Source organism: Chrysochloris asiatica, unplaced genomic scaffold (assembly GCF_000296735.1).
Source record: "Chrysochloris asiatica unplaced genomic scaffold, ChrAsi1.0 scaffold00012, whole genome shotgun sequence".
NCBI classification, from domain to species: domain Eukaryota; kingdom Metazoa; phylum Chordata; class Mammalia; order Afrosoricida; family Chrysochloridae; genus Chrysochloris; species Chrysochloris asiatica.
In genome coordinates, this window is record NW_006408530.1 from 16,687,587 (window position 1) to 16,710,959 (window position 23,373).

Consider the following 23,373-nt stretch of genomic DNA (forward strand, 5'->3'; position numbering starts at 1 on the left):
TATACAGATGATACAACCTTGCTTGCTGAAAGTGAAGAGGACTTAAAACATTTACTGATGAAGATCAAAGAGCACAGTTTTCAGTATAGATTACATTTCAATGTAAAGAAAACAAGAATCCTCACTACTGGACCAGTAAACAACATTCATATCGGTGGAGAAAAGATTGAAGTTGTCAAGGACTTCATTCTTCTTGGATCAACTATCAACACTCACAGAAGCAGTAGCCAAGAAATCAATTGATGTATTGCATTAGGCAAATCTACTGCACAAATCTGCGGAACAGGACCTTTTTAGTGTTGAAGAGCAAAGATGTCAGCTTGAGGACTAAGGTTTGCCTGACCCAAGCCATGGTATTTTCATTAATCTCATATGCATATGAAAGCTGGACAGTAAATTAGGAAGACCGTAGAAGAATAGACACATTTTAGTTATGGTGTTGTAAGAGAATATTGAAAGTTTTATGGTCTGCCAAAGAACCAATAGACCCGTGTTGGAAGAATTGCATCCATAGTGTTCCTTGGAGGCCAGGATGGCCAAACTTCGACTCTCATACTTCAGACATATTGTCATGAGTGACCAGTTGCTGGAGAATGATATCATGTTTGGTAGGGTGGAGGGTCAGAAAAAAAGAGAAAGACCCCAATGAGATTGATTGGCCAAGTAGCAACATTGATGGATTCGAGCGTGGCAATAATAGTGAGGTTGGCCTAGGATTGGGCAGTGCTTCGTTCTGCTGTGCATAGGGTCGCTATGAGTCAGTACTGACTCAATGGCACCTAACAACAACAACAATGTATGTTGTTCTTGTTGCTAGTTGACATTGAGTGCGGTCCTACTTTTGGCAATCTTATTTATAACACAAGAAAGCTGCATGTTCTGTGCCATCTTCATAATTGTTTGTTTGTTTGAGTCCATTGTTTTGGCCACTGTGTCAATTCACCTCTTCAAGGCCCTCCCTTGTCCTAACCATCCCTTTACCAACAATAATATATTGTTCTAGCAATTCATCTTTCCTGATAACCTGTCCAAAGTAAGGAAGTCGAAATCTAGCCATTATCGCTTCTTCAGAGCATTATTGTTGCAAAGCTTGTTTATTCATCCTCTTCCACACCATTGCATACACAATATTATTCACCAACACCAAAGTTCAGATACACCTATTTTTTCCTTCTCATTGCTCATCTTTTTCATGCATATGAAGAGTTGAAAAGACCATAATTTGAATCATGCACACCTTAGTCATCAAAGTGACATCTTTGTTTTATAAATATATCAATACTGGCTTATTAATTGTGACAAATATATCGTGTTAATGTAAGATATAATGAAAGGAGAAATTGAGTGTGGATATTACATAGAAACTTTCTGTACTATCTTTGAAATTTTTCTGTAATGCAAAATTATTATAAAATAAAAAAAGAATTACAATGTAATATTATACAACTTCAGAAAGCTATCCCATGGATAATTTTTTTTTTTTTTTAACTTACCAAACAAAACTATTACACTGCTCAGTTCAAAGTGTGTCATTGTTAAATTTGAAACACAAATGAAATTTGATAAAGACGATGTGGTAGAAGTAAGTAAAATTTGTTTCGTTGTATATAAGATCAATAAGAGTGGAAACCAACTCAACAGTTGTTAACAACATAACAACATTTGTGGTCACAAGCAATGACAGAACTAAAGTAAATTTAAGTTCTGTTCCATTGTCTTTTATAACCACTAGAATTGGAAACAGGTATTAAACCTGATGGCTAACTGGAATAATTCCAAATTCCTATAAATTTACTATCAAAATGAAACACATATCTCTCCCTTTGGACTTTGGACCCTGTAACCTGTAGTACACAGAGGTGTCTTCTTTATAGAACATTATACTTTTTTGAAAAATAGTAATTAAAAATGTTAGAAATGTACACACAGATGTGCACAAGTTAACCAGTAGTCAGCAATTGCTAAGAATGTATATTACCTGTAGAGGTAATATAGTACCTTTAGTGTATTTTACCACTTACATTGATTTATATTGTAGGTGCTTGGTGATAATGGAAAATCAATCAAATTGTGGTCCCTTTTATTTTTAATTTTTAATTATCTTAACTTTTCTTTCATTGTCTATACCTAGGGCAAACTGCATAAACCTCTCTAATCCATTCTTGGCATGCCAATGTGCCTGACACAGTTCTAGATACTAAACATAGCAGTTTCCTTCTCCTATGTTTTTTTAGCAGGAAGCGCAGATGATAAATAAGTAAATAAATAATTAAATGAGACAATTTCACACAGTGACAGTGTTGTGGAGAATAGAACCCCAAACCAGCTTTGTAGGCACTATGTCACCTTCTTTGTAGCAAAAGACTCAAGATGTAGCAATATTTCCCTGCCGTAGAAGAAATATCAGATCACATACTTGATGGTCAGTGGGACCTTAGAGACTTCACTCAACTCCTTAATCTTTCAATGGTTTCTCTTTCATACTTTATAGTGAACATTTCTTCCAGTGTACTAGCTAGCTTTTGTTTGTTTTTTTTTCATTCCAATTGCACGATGTCATCATTGCAAGTCATTTTGATATTCAGAGGGATGACCAGGATATGAGATCTCTTCAGACTGCGTTATTACAGAGCTAAGAGAATTAACATATCCGTGACATAAAATATCCTTACTTATCTTATATGAATGTTAATTGTTTCAGAAAGTCCTTCTTGATGTGGTTCAGACTCATAGCCATCCTGTATAGGGTTTCTGAGATTTTAATTCTTCACAGGAATAGAAAGTTTCATCTTTCTCCTGCAGAGTGGTTGTCAGGCTCGAACTGCAGACCTTGTAGTTTGCAGTCCAGTGCTTTGCCTATAGAGCTACCATGTTCCCACTATTTTGGTAAGCCTGGAATATGTTTTAATTATTATCTGTAATTCATCCAGGTTCTGCAGGACCCAGACTAGAGAAGAAATGTAAATGTAATAGGGCAATGGACTTCTGACATGGTACCATAGAATAAATGCAGGATTGCAAGGTTGGTTTGAATCACCAGGTCTGTGATTCAAATTCACCAGTCACTCCTTGGAAACCCTACACTGGGTCTCTATGAGTAAGAAATGACTCAATAGCACTTAACAGCAACAATAATAGAACAACCACTCCTATATCCTTTAGGTTACTAAGGTGTATCTAATCTCTCTGTCTTCCCCTAACTGCAACTTTGCATACACTATTGGTTTTGATTTGTTGTTTTGTAAAGGAGGGAGATGATGTTTCATGGGTTTCCAATTGACCATTTCCATGAAAAGTATGCAATATGGGGGGTGATTCTTACTGCCAGTATGCCAATTCAAATTTTACTGGAGAAATGAGTTCTAGAGCCCAAAATTACCTGATATCTATCTAGGACCCTATTTATAACTTAGACCCTATAAATCTCGAAATTAACAGGGCAAGTCATGATAACACTTTGGGTCTCTGGGTAAAGATGTGAACTCATGAATTGTGTCTAATAGTTTTCCAGATGTCTGGTTATTTCCTTTTGACAATGTACAGTCATTAGAATAAATTACCTAGGTTCCCCTGGAAAAGAACTGGAAAAATTGTCAAAGTATATAGATGCCACTATGTGTCTTAGGGGTGTGCTGGTATGGCACTATAGCATAAGTACTTGACTGAAATGTCAGTTTGAACCACAAGTTCGGTGGTTCAAATTCACCAGCCACTCCTTGGAAACTCTATACAGGGTTGCTATGAGAATGGACAGTCGACACTAACAACAAGAAGAAGAGGTGACTTAGGAGGCCTGGTGTGGCACTATAGGACAAGCACTGGATTGATAACCACAAGATCATCAGTTATAATCAGCAAGTCACTTTCAAAAACCTTACACAGATTACTGAAAGTTGGAACCAACTTGGCAGCTCACCGCCACCACCACAACAGGTGTCTTCAGGCTAACATTTCTACCAATGAGTTCCATATGAAAGTTGACTCAATTCTGGAGTAAGGGATCATGAATTTTTAATTGGGGCTTCTGGTCTTCTGGTTGTTCAATTATAAATGTTAAGCAACATATATGGTGTAAGCTCCCTTGGCTATTTTGACTCTAGCCATGTTAACTATAACCCCAAATCCCAGCAGTACAGGACTGTACTCACTACCTTGTCAATCCTTACAGTGGCCATGGTCTCCTGGCTTCTGATTAGTAACGACAATCTCCTGACCTATCCTACTTTGGGTTGGAAGACATCATAAACCAGGCTCTATGACTCCCCTTCCTATCAGCATCCCTGATCTACAGAGCAGAGCCAGTACTGAATTTCTGAGATTTCAGCCTCCAATGAACTTCTGGCGGCCCTGTCATCAGTGCATTACTGTCAGCTTTGTTGAATGGTCTGTCCTCCTGTGGAACATCTTCTAGTGGGTTTTCTGGACTCACAAAACAGTCTCCCAGCATGCCAGAACAGTTTAGTACCAGCTATTACTTTTTCCAGGCCTCTAAAATTCAACACAGTATAGAATTTTATCGAACTCTTGAAATTCTTGCTAGAGTTTAAATTTCATCTCCTAAGACATTGCCCCAAATTCATTAAACTTATGCTTATTTAGTCTTATATTCCAGCCACCTTGATTAAGTATTCTTAAATTATAATCCTTAGCCCCTGAGAATATACGGTAGCTAATGTTTCACACCCTTTGTTATATAATCTCTTTTTATTTTCCTTTGTGAGACTCAGCAATTCCCAAGGGGAGTTATACTGGGTTATATCTCTAATTATCTGCCAAATATACAGGAGGTCAAAATAGCTTTGAGGATCTAACCCCTATTCCTTTGAAGGGGTGGGTGGGAGGAATCACAGACGTTTCTTTCAGCGTATGGGAAGTTCAAGCTCCAACAATGGAAATATGGAACATTTTTGAAAATTATGAGACTTCAAGAAGGTCTCAGGAACCAACATCAACATGATTATCTATCAAGATTCCCATGTTTCTTCATGTCTCTAGGTTTTTCCAAGCATGATTGCAAATTTAGCATAACAGATCTATGTTGACTAAGTATCTAAATATATCTGGAACCCTACAGCGCCCTGGAGTAGCACTATAGGATAAACACTGAACTGCTAAACATAAGGTCGGTAGTTTGAACCATCAACTGCTTTCAGAAAGCCTATACAGTCACTTTCAGTCACAACTGACCAGACAGCACACAACAACTTTTTTTTTTTTCCATCCTCAACCACCAGTTTTACTCTGTGGTTACTTTGACTTCTGCCCACCAAGGTCTGCATTCAGCCAGTGGGAAGGTGAGCAGGGAGGAAGGGTTCTAAGGTAAGGGTTCTCAAAGTGTGACTCAAGGACTTTAGGAGATCTTTATGAACTTTCCACCTGTGGAAATCCATGCAGTCATTTCTTTTTTCATATTACTAAGATGCCCTTGCCACTTTCCTTCTCTTCTGAGTACACTGTGGATTTTCCCCAAGATTTTCTGGCCTGTCATATTACAATAGATTGAACACATACACAGTCTGATTCTCCTTGCTAGGGGAAGGGTGGGGGAAGCTTTGGTGGGCTGACTATGAGCAAATCACTCTTCAGACAACAGCAGTAATGGTTTAGGAGCATTTTATTGGCTTCCCTTCAGAATCTTAGCTCTTAGATATCTTCTGGGTCTGACTTTCTACCTACATCTTAATAACCTTATTATTCCTACACAGGGCAACAATAAAACTTAGTAGAAACCAGCTTAGTAAGCTATGTTTATAAGCATTGTCAGAACTTTGAAGTATCTGAAACATCACATCTGGAAGGACTTTCCTGTCCACTGAGATGTTTTTTTGCAGTCACCTCAGATAAAACATTAAACAATTGGATTATTACTGACTATTGCATACACAAGGAGCTCTGGTAGCATAGTGATTACACATCCGGCTGCGAACCACAAGGTCAGAAGTTTGAAACTACCAGCTGTTCCATGGGAGAAAGATGAGGCTTTCTGCTCCCATAATGATTTACAGCCTTGGAAACCCTGTACAGGGTCACTATGAGTTGGAACCAACTCCACAGCACATCACCACTACCACCACTACTGAATACACAGAACAGCATCCTTTTTGTCAACCAGGCAGTGGGTGAGCCAGTTCCAGAACCTCATTGTAAGGAATCCTCCTGACCCCATTTGTATTAGTTTGAGTTTTATAGCAATCAGATATCAAGATGGGATTAGAATTACAAGAGGTTTGTTAGGAAGAGTTTAGAGTAGGCTTAAAGGAAGGCTAAATGGAGTTCAAAGATAGATGTTCTAGGATCCTGTGGCATGGATGGATAATCAGTAGAGCATTAGTTAGGCAAGATACAGCAGTAATAGAGAATTTATCATCTAAGGAGCAACTTTATTCTCTACCATAACAAATAGAAGTAACTAGAGAGAATATGTAGATTTAAAGGTGGTTATGTGACTCCTGGTGTGGTGCTGTAGGATAAAACATTGGATTTTAGACCATAAGTGTGATGGTTTAAACCTACCAACTACTCCTTGGAAACCCCGTACAGGGTCACTATGAATCAGAATCGACTTGACGGCACAGAACAACAGCAACAAGATGTGAAGAAGGAGCTTTAGGAGAGCAGTCATAACACTGCTGAACTGCTCTCTAAAAGGTTGGCAGTTTGAACCCACCAGCTTCTTTACTGGAGAAAAATGTGACAGTCTACGTCTATATGAATTACAGACTTGGAAACCTTATGCAGCAGTTCTACCCTGCTAAATAGAATTACTATAAACTGTAATTGACTCAATGGCAATTTCTTTCTATTTATTTATCTATTCATTTATGTTTAGGAAAGAATGAGAGTCCTTCAATGGTATAATCTGTCTTGAAAAAAATACACTTTAGGTGTGAAGATGGTGAAACTTCATCTCTTATACTTTGGACATGTCATCATGAGAGATGCTTGTTAAAGTTGAGGATCAGCAAAAAAGAGGAATATCCTCAATGAGATTGATTGACACATTTGCAGCAACATTGGAAATAAGCATAACAATTGCATGGTTGGTGTAGGACTAGTTAGTATTTTGTTGTTATACATTGTGTTGCTATGAATTGGAACCAACTCTATGGCACCTAATAACAACAAAGGTACAGTTAAGTCATCATCGTGTTTAAAATTTACCTAGGTAATTCTTGTATGCAGTCAGTTTGAGATGAGACTAGGGTGACTAAACCAACTTGCCAGCTTTATAGAACTGGAGGTTTTCGAGGTTATCAGACTTTCAGGTTTGAAATTGGGACAGAAGTAGGAAAACAGAGACAAGTTGATCTTACTAGATTAATACAATTTAGGGATTTGAAAGTTATGGTGTAAAGAAATACTAACCTAACTCATGGAACTATTAACAGATACTAACATAGCTTCCTATAAGAGTCATAAAGTCACAGTATAAGCAGGTGATTAAAGCATGATATAGAGATATAAGATGCGGTAAGCGTATTGGAGTTTGCTCCAAATATTATTTTCCTCCAGCAAGAAATGGATTACTTAATAAACAACATAGCTTGTTCTTAGTGCATCAATGAAACTGGGGCACCAGCTGTCCAAAGCAAAAATCCATAGATGTCAAACATACAGGACACAAGGAAAACTTACCACTGCATTGGGAAGGAATTGGCAGAACACTAAGTAAAACTGATACCAGCTCGAGAGCATGAGCATTGGTCAAAAATAAAGTTCATGCAGGATCACAAGGATAAGTTTATTTAAAGTGTGAATCCCCTACAACTTCAACACATTCATTAACATTTCTTTCTTATGGTCCCTACCATATAATTGAAGCTCTTTATATTTGTAGGTCTCTTGGGAGTATTATGTTTCATTATAATAAGTAGGGGTCCAGGTAATTGCATATTGGATACTTTCCTGCAATTTTGTCAGAATGAGAAGTATAGGGAAGCTAGTTGGTTGGTCCTACTTAATGCAGACAAAATGGTAACAGAAAAAGATGTGCTCAGAGCTTTAGAGTCACATCTCACGTGCTGCATAAAATACCTCAAAGTTTCCACTTGTGCTACAAAAGCCTTATTTCTTTTAATTACCAGAGCTGATATTGCTGAAAACCAAATTTAGAGTCTTATTTTAAGAATGTCTGGATTACAATGACAATTGAATTCTCAACTTCAAATGGCATTTGAAGTTAAGGTGAGGTCACTGATTGGGAAAAACAGGATCTAGAAAGGTGAGTTGGGGGCATGTGGGCAGATAATCAGGAAGTTGAGAGCCCTAAATTCCATTGAAACACTCCTGCCAATATCTGATGAGATTAACCCAGCTGTGTCTAACGAAACCTTTGTCTGAGATATTGTGTGAAGTGGCCCCGAGACAGATGTATTATAAGACATTGTTGAATGTTCTCCAACAATCTCTGCTACTCATTTTTGTTTCTAGACCTATAACAAGAATTAAGTCCCAGCAGGTAATATAAAGTGAAGTATAAAGTTGCACCCCTAAAGAGGCATGCTATACTCTAAAATAACATCTTTATTTTTACAATATATACTAACAAAAACATGAGGAATATGTGTGGGAGTAGTTAATAAAGGTATTGGATAATAGTGCAAGGAATGTAAAGTAAGATTAGTCTGAGTTTATCGATATGCACCCATTAAGCAGATTCTTCATTCAGTGGTTCAACTTCACAGTTTAGAAAAGCATCTAATAGTTTATTAGGTTGATTCACTGAAGCATGGATTGTTTGGTGGCCTACAGTAAATCAAGTTGAAATATTGGTATAATGTAGAAAAAGTATCCAGAAGTTTTGGGAAACTGACATGTTAGAGGGAATTTCTCAGGGTAGGTACGTAGACATGCACATAGAGTGACCACAGGTCATACCTATTACCACAATGGTGAGGAACACCTTTGTGAAAGGAGTCCCAGTGTCCTTGAAGACTGCTGTGATTGCTGTCTTATGAAGTCAGAGTTCACAATGGAAACTGACCTAATGAAAACACCCAATCACAAAGGCGATCATTGAACCTTATGGTACTATTGGCCTAGTGTGAGTACAATTGACAAGAAAACAGTGAGTGTGGTTATTGTAACAGTCAGATGAATCAAAGGTGTAGTCAGAATAATCTGACTTGTATGGATTTATGGCATTGGCTACTTAAACATGTTGCTGCTTGGAGTGAAATAGATGAAGCATTTAAACCAAAACTGGTGAAAGTCCATTTTTCTTTGTGGGAGATCAACAAAATTTGGTATAGATCTTGAAACACGAAGTTTACTATGTCATTTTATCTACTTTAGAATATGTAGAATATTTCTTCTGTATAAAATGTGGTATAAAGTATAATTATTTGTACCCCACATATTAAAAAGCTTATAATCTGGTTAATCTCATCCACTAAAATTGAATATGCCACTTTAGCAATCAATTAGTAGCTTTATAGCCACATTTAAAAACAAGTTTCACCATCAATAACTAACAAATACACATATAGCTATAGCTTACATATCTCATTCAAATATGTTATTAAGCAGAGGAGGAGGTACCACAGATGATCTGTGTCTAGGACCCTCACAGTCTTCCATGATGGTTTTTTAAAGGGGAGTGACTCATGTACTTCCATATGTTTTAAAGATTGTTCCAACTGTCATGAAGAGAATAGATTTGCCTATTTCTTTCTAGACAACAGATTGGGAGGAAATGCATCAAAACATTTTTATTTTTGAGTGGTGAGGATTTCTTTTTCAAATATATTTAATATCTTTAAAATTAAATTTTTAGTGAGTGTGCATTACTCAAAGATTTTTATTAAAAATAACTTTTGAAACATAGCTAAAAAAGAGAAAAAAAATGCTGAAACTCATATTCTCAATTAAATGTAAATTTAGTAAAATGTGTTTTTACCAAAGTTCATAATTTACTTAATCCACCTGAAGAAAGTTAAAACCTCTCATAAAGAATTTTTATTTTGCTAGGAGAGATCCAACTGGAATTCAGAGTCTGTTTACCTATATCTAATGATAATGTTGTTGTTGTTAAGTGCTGTCGAGTCGATTCCAACCCATAGCGACCCTGCATAGGGTTTCCGAGGAGCAGCTGGTGAGCTTGAACAGCCAACCTTGCAGTTTAAATGGCATTGCTGTCTAATGATAATAGGTAGGATTTAAGGACAAAAAGCCAATATGTTATGTTTGCAAGGGATTGGTTTCAATAGAGTTTTATTTCAAAGGTTTTGAAATATGTCAGTAACGCAGAGCTTAAAATTATTTGATCCTGGACAAATAACATTACCTACTTTGGACAATCACAAATTCTAAAATTTCCCCAGGTAGAGTAAAAATAAAACAAAATCCCGTCCCCAACCACAATGGTAAAAACTTCTTTTCTGTTGCTGACATTTTAGAAGACTCTGATCAACCCACTGTTGTTGAGTCTATTCTGACTCATAGTGACCCGATCGGACAAAGTATAACTGCTCCTCAGGATTTCTGAGACTGTCAATCCTATTGGAAATTTATTGTTGTTGTTATGTGCCGTGGAGTCGGTTCCGACTCATAGCGATCCCGTACAGGGTTTCCGAGACTGTAAATCTTTACGGGAGCAGATAGACTCATCTTTCTCCCTCGGAACAGCTGGTAGTTTCAAACAGCTGACCTTGAGGTTCACAGCCCGATTTGTAACCACTATGCTACCAGAGCTCCTTAATGGGAATAGACAGCGTCATCATTTCCCTGCTGAGCAGCTGGTGAATTTGAAGTACTGATCTAGTGATTAGCAGTCCAATACTTAATCCACTGTGCCACTTAATCCTTAAAGACTATATAATAGATATGATATTTGGAGGTAATACATTAAATTCGTTGTATCTTTGGAGTCATGGTATGGTGCTGTAGGATAAGCACTTGACTTCAGTGTCAGTTGGAACTGCAAGGTCAGTGATTCAAATCCACCAGGCACTCCTTGGAAACCCTATGCATTGCTGCTATGAGTCTGAACTGACTTGTTGGCACATTCAATGACAACTTTTGATATATTTAACGAAACCACTAAGCATTAGGACCAATATATATCTCTGTGTGTGTGTGTGTGTGTGTGTGTATTTATTAAATACTCTAGGGAGAAAAAACAGAATACTCCTTAGATGCCAGCATGGTGAGACTTCATCTCTCATACCTTGGACATATAATCAGAAGGGACCAGTTTCTAGAGAAAGACATCATGCTTGGTAAAGTGCAGGGACAGTTAAAAAAAGGAAGACCCCCAACCAGATGGACTGACACAGTGGCAGCAACAATGGGCTGAAATACAACAAAAATTGTGAGGATGGCACAGGACCAGCCAGTGTTCATACTGTTATGTATAGTGTCAGTATGAGTTGGAACTGACTCAAAGGCAGCTAACAACAACAATATATTAAATCTATGTGTAACTGCTGCAAAACATTCATGGAAAATGGAATTTAAAATAATGCAACTTTTCATCAAAATTTGTGTAGTCCCCTAGAATAACTTGTCAAATTTAATACTTCAAAAGAGCTTTTCAGTAAAATGAAAATTGTTTTTAGTGTTGATGACAAGAATTTTTTTATCCTTACCAATGGAAAATGATAGTGTCAATTGTATTATTTGAAAATATGACAGATAATAGCTAGGTAATTGTTTGTTGTCTGTACATTCATGTCACTTCAAATTAGTGGCACCCATCTCAAATTGTCAGCATCCTGTTCCATTAATCTTTAAGTGAGTTTCTGAAAGCAGGAAGCTACAGCGATGTACAATTTATGCATCTGGCTGTAAATAGACTACCTACAGGTCTGCGTTTGTAAAGAAAATTTTCAATTAGTGAAAGCCATGGGCATCAGCTTTCAAGAAGAGGAAAAATAACTTCCTTAGAAATATTTCCTCTTTTCTGATCCATCATGTTTTTCATGAAAGTTGCAATTCTCCTGCTTAAAAACTATTCTACAAAATAATTCCATTTTTAAATCAACAGGATTAGAAGCCTCAAAACTTTATCTGAAATATGATGAGGAAAAAATGTTAAATTTAGATTATTTTAGAAGAGATTTGGTAGATTAAAAGTAATTAAGAAACAAGAAAAGAGATGAAAGAACTTATTTCAAACATTTGATTATAACTGAGAGTGTTCATATTTCATAGATTGGTTTTGTGCAATCATTTCTTCCAGATCTTTGTAATGCCATCACTTTGTGAAACTTATTACTCCTTTTACATTTGTTAAATCTCTCAAAAACATTGTCCATTTCTGCTCTTTCACTAATGAGTATAACGTCACAACAGAGAAAGTAAATTCTAGGTACCCACAGATTCCATCAGTCATGCATTTTCATGCTTTGTTTTTACTTCCACCTTAAAGAAAACAAAGTTGATTCATGTCATGTAGAAGATGTGAACATATCGAAGGTATGACAACACACATAGAAGTATCTGTAATTAACCCTGGATAAACATAACCCTAAGGAGCTCTGACCGCATAGTGGTTACAAATCGGACTGCTAACCTCAAGGTCGGTAGTTCGAAACTACCAGCTGTTCCACGGGAGAAAGATGAGGCTTTCTGCTCCTGTAAATATTTGCAGCCTTGGAAACCCTGTGCAGGGTTACTTTGAGTCGGAACTGACTCCACTGTACTTAACAACAATAACAAATATAGCCCTGCCAAGTAATCAGTAACACAGTGGGAATAACCTGTGCATAGGAAGGACTTAGAGTTATTGAAACACTTTGATCTAAATGCTTACTCTAGACAAATGTCTGCATATCAAGCATGGAGCTTTACACAAGAGTATGCTCTCTCTAAGGTTTGATGAACTGTGCTTTATTATGAAGTTTAACCATTTTTTCCATCAAAATCCTGTTTATTACAGATCAAACACAGTGTCTATCTCATACCATTACAGGGTTCAATAATAAATTCAATTCTCCATGGTTTTCCACAATAGTTTTATTTCTCAGGGCTTGACCTTCCATGGGAAGAGAAGAAGGTAAGGCAGTCCTACAGCATTCATAATAGAGAGGAATCATACAGAAATAAACTAATGCTTAGTCAACTTGATTTGTTGAGTAGTTAGTTTTATTTTCCTTTTGCAAAGGTGAGATCATTTATAAATGCAGACAGGTAAATTTTAACAGTAGTAAGGGAAATGTACTTATAACACTCTCACATTGCTATTAAGTGCCGCTGCGTCAGTTATGAATTGTAGCAACCCTGCATAAAATTTCTGGGGAGTGGTTTGATCTGAAAAACTTCTGGTTAGCAGTCCAGTGCTTATCCTACAGTGCCACATCAGGACTCCAACATAAGGAATACATAAAAATAACTGTTGTAATATTGTGGTATATTGTAATACCATAATAACCATACTATTAATTATAACTTAACTGTTGGTGATTTATGCTGAACAATATATAATATTATTATGGATTGCTGTTGGTAGGTGCAATCCAGTCGATCTGATTCACAGTGACCCTATGAACAAGATGAAACACTGCCTGTATTTACACTATTACAAGATCTACTGTTGAAATATTTGAGCCCATTCTTGCAGCCACTGTGTCAATCCATCTTATTAAGAATCTTCTTCTTCTCCAGCAATTAGTATCTCCTGACATTATTTCTAAAGAAGTAAGGCAAGGAGCTCTGGTAGCATAGTGGTTACGAATCGGTCTGTGAACCTTAAGGTCAGCAGTTGGAAACTACTAGCTGCTCCACGGGAGAAAGATGAGGCTTTCTACTCCCGTAAAAATTTACACCCTCGGAAACCCTGTACAGGGTCGCTATGGGTTGGAATCGACTCGATGGCACTTAACAACAACAAAGGCAAAGTCTTGCCAATCTCACTACTAAGAAGTATTCAAAGACATTTTTTTTTCCTTCTTCTGGCAGTCCATTCAATATTCTTGTTGCTGTTCAGTACCATTGAGTTAATTCTAGCTTAGTGTGACACTATGCACAAGAAAACTAAACACTGCTCAGCCTTGCACCTCTCACAAATGTTTTCATGTTTCAGCCAGTAGCTGCAACTCTGCCAGTCAATCTCATTGTTGTTGATGGTGGTGGGGGTCTTCTTCCTTTTCACTGATCCTCCATTTTACCAAGCATGATGTCCTTCTTCAGGGACTGATAAGTCCTGATAACATGTGAGAGATGAAGTCTCAGCATCCTGGCTTCTAAGTAGCACTCAGGTTGTACCTGTTTATTCTTCTGGCAGTCTAATATTCTCAGTCAACACCATAATTCAAAGGCATCCATTCTTTGGTCTTCCAATTCAATGTCCAGCTTTCACATGTGTATGAGGTGATTAAAAATACCTTGACTACTGTCCACCACTCTTTAGTCTTCAATTTTTGCTTTCAAACATTTTAAAGAGGTCTTTTGCAGCAGATTTTTCCACATACAGTCATAGAGCATTTAATTTCTTGACCGCTGTTTCCACAGGTGTTGATTATAGATCAAATTAAAATGAGATACTTGAAGACTTCAGCTTTTGTCCACTCATCATGATATTGTTTATTGGCTCAGTTCTGAGGATTTTTTGTTTTCTTTATGAAGAGGTGAAATTCATACTGAAGATGCTTTGATCATTATTTGTAAGTGCTTCAAGTTCTCAGCACTTTCAGCAAAAAATGTTGTGTCATCTGCATATCATAGGTTGTTGATGACTCTTCCTCCAATCCTGGTGACACATTCTTCTTCATATAATCTATCTTCTAAAATTATTTGCTCAGTGTACAGATTTAATAAATAAGGTGAAAAGATAAAACCCCGAAGCACACTTTTCCTGACTTCTTACCCTGCAATATCTCCTTGTTCTGTTCAAACTACTGCCTCTTTGTCGATGTATAGATTCCAAATGAGCTCAATTAAGTGTTCTGGAGTTCACATTCTTCATAATGCAATTCATAGTTTGTTATGATTCACACAACTTAATGCCTCTACATAGTCAATAAAATACAATTAAACATCTTTCTGGTATTGTCTGCTTTCAGCCGAAATATATCTGACATCAACAATGATATCCTTAGTTCCATGTGCTAGAATTGAACTTGGATTTCTAGCAGATCCCTGTAAATGTACTGCAACATCCATTTTAGAAGTATCTTCAGCAATATTTTTTTTGTGAGCAATATTAATGCTATTTTTTTCTTATGATTTCTGCATTCTGTTGGCTAATCTTTCTTTGGAATGGTAAGAAATATGGATCTTTCCCTGTCAGTTGGTCAGGTGGCTCTCTTTCAGATTCTTGTAAGAAGAATAAGCACTTTCAGTATTATACCCAGTTTTGAAATAGCTCAAGTGGTCTTTTGTGAGTTCCTGGAGCAGTGTTGTTTTCCAGTACACTCAGTGCACTTTGGAATCCTCTCTTCAATGCACTTTGGAATTCTTCCTTCAGTACCATTGGTTCTTGATCAAATGATAACTGCTGAAATGGTTGAATTTGACCAATCTTTTTGTTACAGTGTATGTGTGTCTTCCTTTGATGCTTCCTGCATCTTTTAATATTTTTTACATAGAATCCCTCAATGTTTCAACATGAGGCTTAATTTTTTTTTCTCTTCAGATCTTTCCATTTAAGAGATTGTGTTCTTGTCTTTTAGCTTTCTAACTCTGAGTTTTTGGGCTGTGTCTTATCTAGTCTCCCTTAGAAATATTCTGGTCAGGACTTTTCTTTTACTTCATCAATTTTTCTATTTGCTTCAATTATTCAACATTCAAAAGCAATTTTCATAGTTTTCTAACATCCATGTTGGTTTCTTCTTTCTTGTCCATTTAATGTTCATTTATTTACTTCAAGTATGATGTTCTTTATATCATCCAACAATTTGCATTGTCATTGGTCATTAGTGTTCAATGTATCAAATTTAAATTCTGGTGAGATATATACAATGTAGTATTTTTGTCTCCCATGGACTTGTTTTAATTTTCTTCAGATTCAACTTCAATTTACTCCTATATATAATTGATGACCTCTTTTACAATTGGTCCTGGACTTCTTCTGACTGGTGATATTGAACTTACCCATCATCTCTTTACACATGTAATTGATTTGATTCCTGTAAAGTTCATCTGGAAAAGTCTATGTGTATACTCAATGTTTATGTTGTAGAAAAAGATTTTCTAATGAATGGGTTGATTTGATTCCTGTAAAGTTCATCTGGAAAAGTCTATGTGTATACTCAATGTTTATGTTGTAGAAAAAGATTTTCTAATGAATGGGTTGATAGTATTTCAAATTTTTATCATGGAATCTCTGGTATAATTTATATCACCAAAGCAATATTTTACAATTACTGTTCCATCTTTGTTTCCAAATTTTAGTCACCCATAATTGTCAATGCATCTTGATTAAATGTGTGATCAATTTAAGATTATAGAAGTTGGTAAGAAGCCTTCAATTTCTTTATCTTTGGCATTAGTATGTACATTTTGTACATAACTTTGTATGCAAACCTGAATAACCATAACTTTAATTTCTCTTTTTTATAAGCTTATGGACATTATCCCATACTGATGTAATAGTTAAAGTTTTGTGTCAAATTAATTGGCCCAGGATTTTCAGTGGTTGTATTGTTGTTGTGAGGTGACCTTGAGTTAGTTCCCTCTAATAAAAACCCTCTGCACAAAAGAAAGAAACCTGACCTGGTCCCTAGTCATACTCACAATTGTTTAGTTTAAGTCTATAGTTGCTGCCATTGTATCGACCCATCTCATTGGGGGTTTTCCTCTTTTTTGCTGACCCTCTATTTTACCAATTATGATGTCCTTCTCCAGGAAGAGGTCCCTCCTGATAGCATACCCAAAATATGAAAGATTAAACCTCACCATGCTAGTTGTTAAGGAGCATCCTAGAAGTACTTCTTCAAAGTCAGGTTTATTTTTTGTTTCTAACAGTCCATGGTGCTTTTAATGCTCTTCTCCAACAACATAATTCAAATGCATCAATTTTTCTATAGTTTTCCTTATTCATTGTACAGCTTTCACATGCATATGAGGCAACTGAAATAAATCATGGATTGGGTCAGGTGCACCTCAAATTGATATCTTTGCTCTTGAATACTTTAAAAAAGCATTTTGTACCAGATTTGCCAAATGTAATACGTCATTTGATTTCTTGACTGCTGCTTCCATGAGTGGTGATTGTTATTTAAACAAAATGAAGTTAAGACAACTTCAATTTATCTGTCAGTTTGTCATACTGTGGTGACTTGCATCATGCTGTGAATCTAGAAGCTATGCCATGTGTATTTTAAAAACCAACAGGGTCATCCATGGTGGACAAATTTCAGCTGAACTTCTAGATGAATACAGACTAGGAAGGAGAGATTGACTATTTTCAATTATTTAGTCATTGAAAATCTTAAAAATAGGAACACTGTCAGTACCAGAATATGGAATATAGAAACAGGATGAAGAGCACCAGAATATTTGCAGATATAGTGCCGGAAGATGAGCCCATCAGATTGGAAGACACTCAAAATAAGACTGAGAAAGTTGACCACGATGACATGAATGGAGTAAAGCCTTCATTTCTTGAATTTACCAATTTTGATAAATTCAAAATTGAGAGAAAGCTATACACATCCATTAATTGTCAGAACATGAAATGTATGCAGTATGAATCTAAGAAAATTGGAAATTGTAAAAAATAAAGTGGATCACATCAACATTGACATCCTAGGCATTATTGAACTAAAATGAACTGGTATTGGCCATTTTGAATCTAACAGTTACATGGTTTACTATGTCAGGAATGACAAGTTGAAGTGGACTTTGAAAAAGAACATATCAAGATCTGTCTTAAATGATAATATTCTCTGTGACAGGATTATATCCATATGTCTACAAGGAAGGTCAGTTAATACTATTATTATTATTCAAATTCATCCACCAACCACTAAAGCCAGTGATGATGAAATTGAAATAGTCTCCCAACTTCTTCAGTCTGAAATTGATCAAACATGCAGTCAAGATGTATTGATAATTATTGGTGACTGAAATCAAAGATTCAAAAGAAAGAGGAAGGATCAGTAGTAGTTGGAAAACTTTGATAGAAGCGATGCTAGAGATCGCATGATAGAATTTTGTAAAACCAGTGATTTCTTCATTGCAGATACCTTTTTTACACCACATAAAAGAGTACATCACCAGATAGAATGCACAGAAATCACATTGTCTATATCTGTGGAAAGAGACAGTAGAAAAGTTCGACATCATCAGTCAAAACAAGACCAAGAGCAGACTGTGCAGCAGATCATCAATTGCTCATATGAAAGTTCATGCTGAAGAAAACGAAAACAAGTACACAAAAGTCAAAATATGACCTTAAATATATCCCACCTGAATTTAGTGATCATATGAAGAACAGATTTGATACATTAGATACAAAAGTCGGAAGATGAGAAGAGTTGTAGGATGACATCAATAACATCATATAGGAAGAGAGCAAAAGGTCATTAAGAAGACAAGAAGGAAAAGACCAAAATGGATGTCAGAAGAGACTCTGAAATTGTTCTCCAGTGTAGAGATGATAAAGCAAATGGGTGAAATGAGGAGGTATAAGAGCTGAACAGAAAGTTCCAAAGGTCAGCTCAAGAAGATGAAGTCAAATATTATAACAAAATGTGCAAATATCTGGAGTTAGGAAACCAAAAGGGATGAACATGCTCAACATTTCTCAAAATGAAAGAACTGAAGAAAAAATTAAAGCTTCAATTTGAAATATTGATGGATTCTATGGGCAAAGTGTTGAATCATATAGGAAGCATCAAAAGAAGATGGAAGAAATACACAGACTCACTGTACCAAAAAGAAATGGTTGATGTTCAACCATTTCAAGAAATAACAAAAGCTCAAGAGCCAATGATACTGAAGTAAGAAGTCCAAGGTGCACTAAAGGCTTTTACAAGGAACAAGGCACCAGGAAATGATGAAATACAAACTGAAATCTTTCAACAAACTGATAAAGCACTGAAAGCACTCATCTATTCTAAGAAATTTGGAAGACAACTGCTTGGCTAACTAACTGGGAGAGATCTGTACTTGTGCCCATTGCAAAGAGAGATGACTCAGACGAACGCAAAAATCATTGGAAGCTGTCATTAATATTGCAGGAAGTAAAATCTTGCTAAAGATAATACAAAAATGACTACATCCATACATTGACAGAGAACTTACAGATGTTCAAGCTAGATTCATAAGAGGGCATGGAATAATACATATCATTGCTGATAACAGATGGCTCTTGGCTGAAAGCAGAGAATACCAGAAAGATGTTTACCTGTGATTTATTGACTACACAAAGGCTTTTGATTATGTGGATCATGACAAGCTGTGGTCACCATTGTGGAGAACGATTATTCCAGAACACTTAAATATGCTTATGCAGAACCTGTACATAGGCTAAGAGGCAGCTGTTGGAACAGAACAAGGAACGCCACATAGTTTAATATTAGGAGAGGAGTGCTCCAGAGTTGTATTGTTTCACCATATTTATTCTATCTGTATGTAGAGCAAATAATCTGAAAAATTGGATTGCATGAGGAAACATGTGCATAATGGTTGTAGGAAGACTTGTTAACAACCTGTGATATGCAGATGATACAATCTTGCTTGCTGAATGTAAAAAGAACTTAAAATACTTACTGATGAAGATAAGATCAAAGGACACAGCCTTTGGTATGGATTACATCTCTATTTAAAGAAAACAAAAATCCTCACCACTGGACCAATAAACAATATCCTTACCAATGAAGAAAACATTGACGTTGTCAAAGACTTCATTTTGCTTGGATCAACCATCAACACTCATGGAAGCAACAACCAAGAAATCAAACGACGTACAGCATTAGGCAAATATGCTGCACACGATCTCTTTAAAGTGTTGAAAAGCAAAGATGTCAATTTGAGGACTAAGGTGTGCCTCACCCATGCCACAATATTTTCAATAGCCTCATATGCAAAGACTGTAGAAGAATTAATATTTTTGAGTTATGGTGTCAGAGGAGAATATTGAAAGTGCCATGGGCTGCCAAAAGAACCAATAGATACATTTTGGAAGAAGTGTAGCCAGAGTGCTTCTTGGAGGCCAAGATGGCCAAACTTCATCTCTCATAATTCGGACATGTTGTCAGGAGGACCAGTCACTGGAGAAAGAAACATGTTTGGTAAGGTGGAGGGTCAGAGAAAAAGAGGAAGACCCCCAACGAGATAGATTGTCCAAGTGGCAGCCTTGATGCACTCAAGTGTGGCAACAGTAGTGAGGTAGGCCCAGGATCGAGCAGTGCTTTGTTCTGCTGTGCATATGGTCACTATGGGTCAGTACCGACTCAACGGCACCTAACAACAACAACAACATATACAAAAGTTGGACAGTGAATAAGAAAGACCATAGAAAAATTGATACATTTGAGTTATGGTGTTAGCAGAGAATATTAAAAAGTACCATGGACTATCAAAAGAAGAAACCAATCTGTGCTGGAAGAAGTACAGCCAAAATGCTCCTTGGAAGCCAGGATAGCCATACTTCAACTCTCATACTTGAGACACATTATCAGGAGGGACCAACCCCTGGAGAATGATATCATGTTTGTTAAAGTGGAGGGTATGAGGAAAAGAAGATACCCAACCAAATGGATTGGCAAAGTGGCAGCAGCAATGCGTTTAGGCTTAGCAATGATTGTGAGATTGGTGCCGGACCAGGCAATGTTTTGTTCTATTGTACATAGGGTCACTATGAGTTGTTGCTGATTCCATGGCACTTAACAACAACAACAATCTTTTCTCCCTTTATCATATTGTTATTTATTTTTCCAGTTGTGAGGTTTTTTTGTTTTCTTTACATTGAGTTGCAATCCATACTGAAAGGTGTGGTCTTTGATATCCATCAGTAAGTATTTTAAATCCTTTTTGCTTCTAGTCAGCAAAATCATGTCATCTACATTTCACAGGTTGTTAACAAGACTTCCTCCAATCTTGATGCCACATTCTTCTTCATATAATCCAATTTCTTGGATTATTTGCTCAACATACAGATTTAATAAGTAGAGTGAAAAGTTACAACCCTGGAACACACACAGCTTTTATGATTTTAAATCGTTCAGTATCTGTTTGTTCTGTCAAATGACTGCCTCTTGGTTTATGTACATGAGCACAATGAAGTGCTCAAGAATACTCATTCTTCCCACTATTATTCATATGTTGTCCTGATCCACTAAGACAATAAAGCACAAGGAAATATCTTTCTAGTTTTCTCTGCTTTCAGCAAAGATCCATCTGACATCCACAGTGATATCCTTAGTCCTATGACATCTTCTGAATTGGCTTGAATTTTTGGAAGTTTCCTGTCCATGCACTGTTGCAACTCTCTTTGAATTATCTTCACCAAATTTTGTGTTAATGTAATACTAAAGATCTTATTCCAATATCTACTCATTCTATTGGGTTACCTCTTTTTGAAATGGGCACAAATATTTATTACTTTCAATTGGTTGACCAGATTGTTGTTTTCTAAATTTGTTAGTCTAGATGAGTGAGTACTTCTAGTGTTGTTTTAGTTTGTTGAAAGATATTAATTTGTATTCTGTCAATTCCTGGACCCTTGCTTTTATCCAATGTCCTCAGTACAGTTTGAATTTCTTCCTTCAATACCATCAGTTCTTAATCATATGCTACGTCTTGAAATGTTTTAACATCAACCATTTCTTTTTGTGCAGTGACTGTGTTTTCCTTCTATCTTCTTTTGATGCTTTTTGCATCATTCAATATTTTGTATATATAATCAATATTGCAAATTGAGGCTTCAATTCTTTCAACTTGAGAAATTCTGTTTGCTCTTCTCTTTTTGTTTACTAACTCCAGTTCTTTGCACATTTCATTATAATATTTGACATTGTCTTTTTAAGCCACTCTTAAAATTTTCTGTTCAGTTATTTGATTTCTGCATTTTTTCATTTGCATGAGCTTGTACACACAAGTACAAGTTTCAACATCCACTTTTACATTCATTTCGGTCTTTTCTTTCTTTCTTGTCTTTTAAATGACCCCTTGTTTTCTTCCTTTATGCTATTCTTTATGACATCCCACAACTCTAATTGTCTTCAGTCTTTAGTGTCTAATTTATCACATCTCTTCTTAATATGATCTCTATATTCAGGTGGGATATATTCAAGGTCATCTTTTGGCTCTTGTGGACTCATTTTAATTTTTTTTTCAGCTTCAATCTGAACTTGTAGATGAGCAATAAATGGTCTGTTCCACAGCTTTCCCTGACCTTGTTTTGTCTGATGATACTGAACTTTCCCACTGCTCTTTCCACAGAAATAGTAAATTTGATTCTTTTGTATTCCATCTGGTGAGATTGATGTATATGTTTATGTTGCTTATAAAATGAATTTGCAATGAATAAATCATTGGTCTTCCAAAATTCTATCATGCAATCTCCAGGATCATTTCTATCACCAAGACAATATTTTCCAACTACTTATTATTCCTCTTTGTTTCCAATTTTGAAATCTAATAACCATTAATTATCAATGCAATTTGACTGTATGCTTGATCAATTTCAGACTGTAGAAGTTGGTATAAAATGAACAAATTAATACAATAATATTTCAGAGACAACAGACACTTTCAAATCACACACAGAAAAAAAGCAAGACAAAGGACCAAAATACAGGACCAGAAAATCTTCCAGATGAATAAATGCTGTTTTAATTATCTGATAAGTGATAAAAAAAAATAATTATATTTAGGTCCTTTCATCAAACTGAGAAAGAGATCATGGAAAATAAAGATGACACCAAGCAAACCATAACTCAAATTAAAGAAAACACAGACAAAATTTTTGAATAATTAGGAAAACAATACAAGAACAAGTTGAAAAAATAAATGTAAAATTTTAAATCATACAAAATCAGCATACAGAAATCTAAAAGATTAGCACTAAAATTTCAAAAATAGATAAGGCATTTGAATGGCAAAGAATAGAACTGAATTAATATAAGAAAAAAGTAGCTAAATGGAAGACAAATCTCTTAGTGTTGTTAGAGAATCAATCAAAGAATGAAAAAAAAAAGGGAAGAAATCCTCAAAATTTGTGAACTGTAGATTGCCATCTGGAAAAAGAAGTGTGATGGATTTTTTTCACTTTTCTTTCATCCTCTACCCTTTCAAACCCTCACTGCACAGCTCTGACATGTTCAGGCAGGTGGGAGGACACCACAAAAAGGGATCCGGCACTGCACCCACAGTTTTCCCATGGAACAGTGAGGAGGTCTCTGAGGAGTTCCATTGATCCCATGGGCTGATCATTTGGCAGCTTCTTATGACTTCTGACTCTGGGACCCAGCACTAAAATTGACC